General features: G+C 41.2%; 1 pseudogene; it reads right to left on the bottom strand.

The window, feature by feature from the left end:
* LOC116703251 (vacuolar protein sorting-associated protein 35-like) overlaps window positions 1–7,107 on the bottom strand; it is a 56,791-nt pseudogene that overhangs the window by 9,638 nt on the left and 40,046 nt on the right.

Raw genomic sequence — 7,107 nt, 5'->3', positions numbered from 1 at the left:
GTTCACAATAACAAGGGGTATGCAGCCCTCCATATCCCTCTTAAGTTCTGTAAACATACACGGAGCAATGGCATGGTTAATCAATGCTGTGCATTTTGTCTGGTGCATTTTGATGTCTTTGTCACAAGTTGAGGCAATTAACTCTCAAGGTGATCGATTGATTAAATGATGTGTGACAAGCTACTACAGTGCCTTGCGAAGTATCGGCCCCTTGAACTTTTCAACCTTTTGACACTTTCAGGCTTCAAACAAGATATAAAATTTTATTTTTGTGAAGAATCACCAACAAGTGGGACACAATTGTGAGTGAACGAAATCTTTGATTTTTACCTTTTTTAGCAAATAAAAAACTGAAAAGTGGTGCGTGCAAAATTATCGGCCCCTTGCGTTAATACTTTGTAGAGCCACCTTTTGCTGCGATTACAGCTGTAAGTTGCTTGGGGTATGTCTATCAGTCTTGCACATCGAGAAGACTGGTCTTGCCCTTCTTCCTACAAAACACTGGAGCTCAGTGAGTTGATGAAGAGCGTTTGTGAACAGCAGTTTTCAGTTCTTTCCACGATTCTCGATTGGATTCAGGTCTGGACTTTGACTTGGACATTCTAACACTGGAATCGTTTACTTGTGAACCATCCTTTGTATATTTGCCGTATGTTTGGGATCATTGTCTTGTTGGAAGATAAATCTCCGTCCCAGTTCAGGTCTTTTGCAGACTCCAACAGGTTTCATCCAGAATGTCCTGTATTTGGCTGTATCCATCTTCCCCTCAATTTTAACCATCTTCCCTGTCCCTGCTGAAGAAAAGCAGCCCAAACCATGATGCTGCCCCACGTTTGACAGTGGGGATGGTGTGTTGAGGGTGATGAGCTGTGTTGCTTTTACGCCAAACATATTGTTTGCATTGCTGCCAAAAAGTATATTTTGGTTTCATCTGACCAGAGCACCTTCTTCCACATGTTTGGTGTCTCAGGTGGCTTGTGGCAAACTTTAGAAGACTTTTTATGGATATCTTTGAGAAATGGCTTTCTTCTTGCCACTCTTCCATGAAGGCCAGATTTGTGCAGTGTACGACTGATTGTTGTCCTATGGACAGACTGTCCCACCTCAGCTGTAGTTCTCTGCAGTTCATCCAGAGTGTCAGGGGCCTCTTGGCTGCATCTCTGATCGTCCTCTCCTTGTCTGAGCTGAAAGTTTACAGGGACGGCCAGGTCTTGGTAGATTTGCAGTGGTCTGATACTCCTTCCATTTCAAAATGATCGCTTGCCAGTGCTCCTTGGGATGTTTAAAGCTTGGGAAATGTTTTTTGTATCCAAATCCGGCTTTAAACTTCTCACAACAGTATTACGGACCTGCCTGGTGTGTTCCTTGGTCTTCATGATCCCTCTGCACTTTCAACAGAACCCTGAGACTATCATAGAGCAGGTGCTTTATACAGAGACTTGATCACACACAGGTGGATTCTATTTATCACCATCAGTCATTTAGGACAACATTGGATCGTTCAGAGATCCTCGCTGAACTTCTGGAGTGAGTTTGCGGCACTGAAAGTAAAGGGCCGAATATTTTTGCACGCACACTTTTCAGTTTATTCGCTAAAATAGTTTGAAATACCAATAGATGTCAAAGGTTAAAAGTTCAAGGGGGCCGATACTTTCGCAAGGCACTGTGAGATGGCTACCTTCAGCTCAGCTCTCTGCTTGACTCGTTCTGTTTGGAGACTGTGAACCCAATGTCCGTGAGCCTCATTGAGGAGAACGGTGCTGCATTTTTTAAATGTTTTTCTGTGCTAGCATGCTGTACGAGGTCTGCATGGTGCAACAGATTTCGCACTTACAAAACCTGCACAGTGCTTTTGAGTCGTCCCGGCGGGTTGAATCCATTCCTTCAGTCCTTTTTCTTTCTCCCAGTCTTTGTTGTATTTTTTGCCGTATTTTGCCCGATTTGTCCCGGGCATGCTCCAAAACTCTCCTAACTACAGTCCAGTCACGACCATAGACAGTTATTCGCTGTCAAAGTGACGACAAAATGAATGGCAGTCAACAATGAACGCTGACGGAACGTTAGTTTTTGGTTTAGTTCAAACTAACCTTTAGAGAACCAAAAGCTAACGTCCCTAAACATTCTGTGTTAGTGGGGTAATGGCTGCTAACATCAAAATTGCACCACAGGGAGCTTCACTTAGAGAGAAGAGGCTAAAAAAATCTATTTCGTCTTCATTGGTCGCGAGACTCGAGACTCACGCGTATTTTCATTTCATTTTATTTTCATTTTCTAACCGAAAAAAACAGATTGCCCTGCTCTGCTTCTGATTGGCTGGTAGCCTACTCATGCCATCTGGGCCAGAGCCAATTAGAAGTACGAAAAAACTCGCGTCTCCTGTGTTATGGGGAAAGGGGAGGGATAAGGTAACAGGCAAGACAAACTCCTACGTTTAAATACTGCTTATGGAGCTGGAACAAGCCCAAATAAGCAACTACACTTTAGCAACAAGCCCAAAAAAACGCAACCCGCAACTACCAATTTTGTAAGCGACTTTACAAAAAACAAGCCCAAGTCGCTTATAATAAGCGGACTTGCCAACTATGAAAACAGCTTCTAATAGACTGGTCTTCATCCAGTTTGTCACCCCGACTGAAATAAAGTGCCGATTTGAGTTGCCATGTGTCTCTTTGCAAGACAAGAGACTTGTGTAATGTTATACAGTAAAAATTGACCTACTTAACGAGTTCATTCACTGCTGGCTACAATTTTGCATCAAACACAACAAAGGCTGTCAGTTGAATGGCGTTTTGATCTAACGTTAGAATCAAACAATCATAGATTGCTAAAACGTTTTGATATGATTTCCATCTTCTGTTATCGTTTGTAATGAGAAATTTCATAGATTTAATTATTTCACGTTATGCCGTAAATGCCCGTTATGACTGTCCAACCTCTCCCCAATGTCAGCTAGGATCCATCCAACCGCCCTGCAACCTCCAAACAATGAGATGTGAAAGTATGCTTTGAATTTGGTACACATGACCCAACATGAAACTGATGAAAAGTTAAACATTTAAATGATAGGCCTTTTATTTGCTTTTAATAATCATAATTGCTTGGCTTTTTCAGGAAAAAAAAACCATGAAGACTCACATGTTACACAGATGTTAGAACACTTATGGTCACTTACTGTATATAAATACAATGGTACTTTATTCATATGCTGTTGTAAAAACAATGCAAATATGTATTTGTAATTATTTTATTTCAGCAAATGACAATGAGAATTGCTTTTCTGTATCTGATTTACAAGAGGTTTCCACACGATTTAAAAAGGGGAAGAACATGGTCAATCCCTCTCCAACAAATCAACAATAGCTAAGAAGAGAAATCAGCAGACACTCTCAGAAGCTGCACACACATCAGTAGGTTCCAGTATGGGAACTTGTCAACTTGCAGACAATCCTGAGAATCTCTGCACCCCCCACAGGAGACTAACCCCAAACAACAGTGTTGCCAAGCAACAAAATTTAATTGATCAACAAAATTGGAAATAGTTATGACATTGTAATTGGTGCGATCCATGTAGAGTAAACTGAAAACCAGGCCTTGTAGTACAAGCACACTAAAGCATGCAAACACATGCCCCAGTTCTGGACAAAAATCAGTAATACAAGAAATGGAGTCCATAGAGTTGATATTAGAAAGAAGCACTGTCTAAGCATGAGAGGATCTTGTAAAAATATGACAATTTTACCAACCTATGAACCCCTAGATTTGTAGGTTAATTGTTATTCTTCCCAGCTGGGACAGCAGAACTGGATCATGCAAAATGCTGCACAATTTAATTGACCGACCAGATGATAAAGACGCGCTGTTCAAAAACATCAGTTTTTAATGGAAACAACATGGTTTGCACTGTTCCTGTGGGGCCAAGTTGGCACATGCTTCCATTTAGATGGTCTCATTTGGTTGGTCCGACCAGTTTAAAATGGCTACAAAACCATCCTAAGGAACAGCAGAGTTAGGGGTTATTTGTATGCAATACACCAATATAGATCCTGTAGCCGTTTACACTCACGCCAATACATTCACTTCTCGATATGGAAAGATGTGAACAAGTGAAGGGTTGTGACTCAGCAGGTACACCTACAACAGCTAGTAATCTACTATCGACAATCAATGATACAGGTTAAAGACAAATTACAAAGCAGAAATTCATAAAGGATGGTGCCTACAACTTGCTACAAGTGCACGTTAAGCTTAGTGCAGTGTTGCTGGCACACTGCTTCTCAAAATGTAACATTTCCTACCTGTTGCAGAAAACCGTTCTGCTAGTAAGGGACGGTGAAGAGGAAATGAAGCAGAAATGAATAATAATGAAGAAGTGAGTACTTTAGCTCTACTTGATATTTATTTGTATTCCCGCCATAGGATGGCTTTTGTGAGTTTTGTGAGTGTGTTGCGCTGTCGTAAATTTATAATATGTGAAACATCTATGATGGACTTCAAATCCTTCCAACCTGCGTGAGTTTTAAAGGACCAGGCCCTCTAAGCGGGGCCCTCAGACTCGGGGACTCCCTCTGCAGGCGAAGATGCTCCTGTTTTGTGGAAGTGTTTGTTGATCTGCTCAGTTTCCCACTCGCCTCCAGGTTGGGAAGTCTTCTCTGATCTTCTGATGAGCTGGTTTAATACCTGGACAGTCACCTGGACAGGTGGAAATGAGCAGTGTAAGAGTTCGTTTGTAGGGTAATATATACATGTTTTTATGGACTGCATTCACATCCATTGGAAGTGACCATGTCTTTTTTGTTTTGAAGGTTAAAGCAAAGATGTTGGAGGACTTATGTGCACAGTGCTCATTTAAAGCCATCAGAATGACAAAACTGAACAAATCGGTTTCTTGTCCTGACATTCTCAAACCAAGTTACTGCAGAGAAACAACCTAACCTGGGTACTTAACGCATTTAAACTGACAGTTGCTAACACACAGCTGGAACATTGGAACAGTGTCTTAACCATGTTGACATTTGTGGTGCCTACCCCGCATCGTTTTCTCTCTCATAGAGCAGATGTATCTGTTGAGGATTTCAATGAAAAGCTGGACTTGCAGCGATGGGTCCATACACTGGTTGGCAATCTTCAGGGCTTTCTTTAGACACTCCATCACCCGCTTACCATCGCGGATCTAATAATGCAACATCAGTACTTAGCAATGACAGCAGTGGAAACTGATCAATGAATCAAAATGTGTCGAACAATGATCTAGCAAACTCAAAGTAAAATAGTATATAGTATATTATTGAAGGATAATTGATCAAAATCTAAAAAGACAGAAATACTTCTGTCCAATTGTCTGCATTTTTCATTAGAATATTTTGAGGTGTCCTGGTAGAACCGGGTTAAGTAATAACCATGTATAGTTACACCCCGGTTCAAACCTACTCAGGACCTTGTTACATGTCTTCACCACTAGCTTCCTCCTCCCATTTCCTGTCTAATGTCTATCTAATAAAGACAAAACTGCCCAAAAAATAAACATTATAAATGTGACACGTTAACACAGGCTATGCATCTAATGTCCAGTAAATGCACTGCTTGCTAAGATGGACAACTGAACACTTTTACAGTGTCATTTATCGTCCCATTTATGTTAATCTGTTTACTCCTTGACTGCTGCAGGTCCCTCCCGATTGTGTTGGTGCCATATTACCACAACAAGCTTTCCTCCAGTGAGTATACTGGTGGGATCTAGTACAGCACAGCACTTTTAGTTCCTTTGCAGGTAATAAAGATTTTTTTCAGCTTATAGTGTTGAAATAGCATTTGTTATAAAAACAATTCCACACACCTCTTCACCATTTTTTCAGTGCTGCGACCTGACCAAAAGAGAGGGCGCAGATACTGACGGCTCGGCACTGGTCAGGCTTCTTCAGCAGTTTGGAGGCAGCCAGTGCACACTGAGTCCTCAGCGGCTCATGGTTTTCCTCGCTGCACTCGCATTCGCTCAAAGGTACCAATGATCGTGTATGGCTGACAACTGGGCTTAGAGTCACTAATCTCATCTTCGAAAGAGGAAGGCCTGGTGAGGGAGATGTATTGAGAAGCAAGAGAGAATTGCAAAAGGTGGCATGGTAGGCACGAGGGAGAGGAAAAGGAATGAGACTAACAAAGATTGAAAAGGGAGAGACCAGAGGTTTGGTTGTTCAATATTTGAGAACAAAGTGAAAACATCATGAAGAAATCAGCACAACTGTGTGGAATTTGTAAACAGTTTTGGGGTCTCAGATAGTCAAAACTAAGGCACTCAGTTGCTGTGCTTCTTTCTATGAACTACATCCTAAATTATTTGGCTGTAAAAAAATAAATAAATATATAATCCCACAAATATTTAAATTAGGTCCATGTTTAAGTGTTAACAATAATTCCTTAAACACAAAACAGGATAGAAATAAAATATTTCCAGTTATCATATGTCATCTTTCTTTTGTACTGAGTTCTACTGACTGGCTGAGCGTTAACTCAACTCGGGTCACTTTCAGACCTGCTTTGGTTGTTTTATCCAGGACAAAAGATGAGCTGCTTTCACTATGTGCCGTGAATCACTGTGTAGGCTGAATGCTCAAGGATTTAAAGGTGACTGTTTATTTAAATTTTTTACCTGTGACATGAACTCATAAGCAACAGTCTCGTGGTTCTCAAAACCAATCTCCCCTGCAGCTAGCGACCCCCTGGAGGAAGAGTCGAAAGGCAGCTCGGCAAGCTCCGCTTGATAAGTGCACTAATGGTCTGGTGGGCGAAGGAAAAGATCTTCTGACACTTCTTTTCCCACTTGTCATCCTGATGGGAGACACATTAGGATATACTTTAATAGGATGACAAAAACTAATCTCTCCTCACACAAACAACAACTGAAAGCACAGACATATCATCTGTCAAGCAACTGTGTGTGGTAATCCGCTACTTCAGTATGAAACTGAACAAAGTTGTGTCCACCTTTTTGAGTTTGATAAACTTGGAAGGTGAAACAGCAGAGGCTATTGCCTCCACTCTGACCCGTTTTCTACAGAGTATTGAAATGGACATTAAAAAGTGCATTGGATTAGGTACAGATGGATGTAGTGT

The sequence above is a fragment of the Etheostoma spectabile genome, chromosome 15 (assembly GCF_008692095.1).
Source record: "Etheostoma spectabile isolate EspeVRDwgs_2016 chromosome 15, UIUC_Espe_1.0, whole genome shotgun sequence".
Lineage (NCBI taxonomy): Eukaryota > Metazoa > Chordata > Actinopteri > Perciformes > Percidae > Etheostoma > Etheostoma spectabile.
Note: the sequence above shows the minus strand (reverse complement) of the source record. Positions and strands in the feature narration are given on the sequence as shown.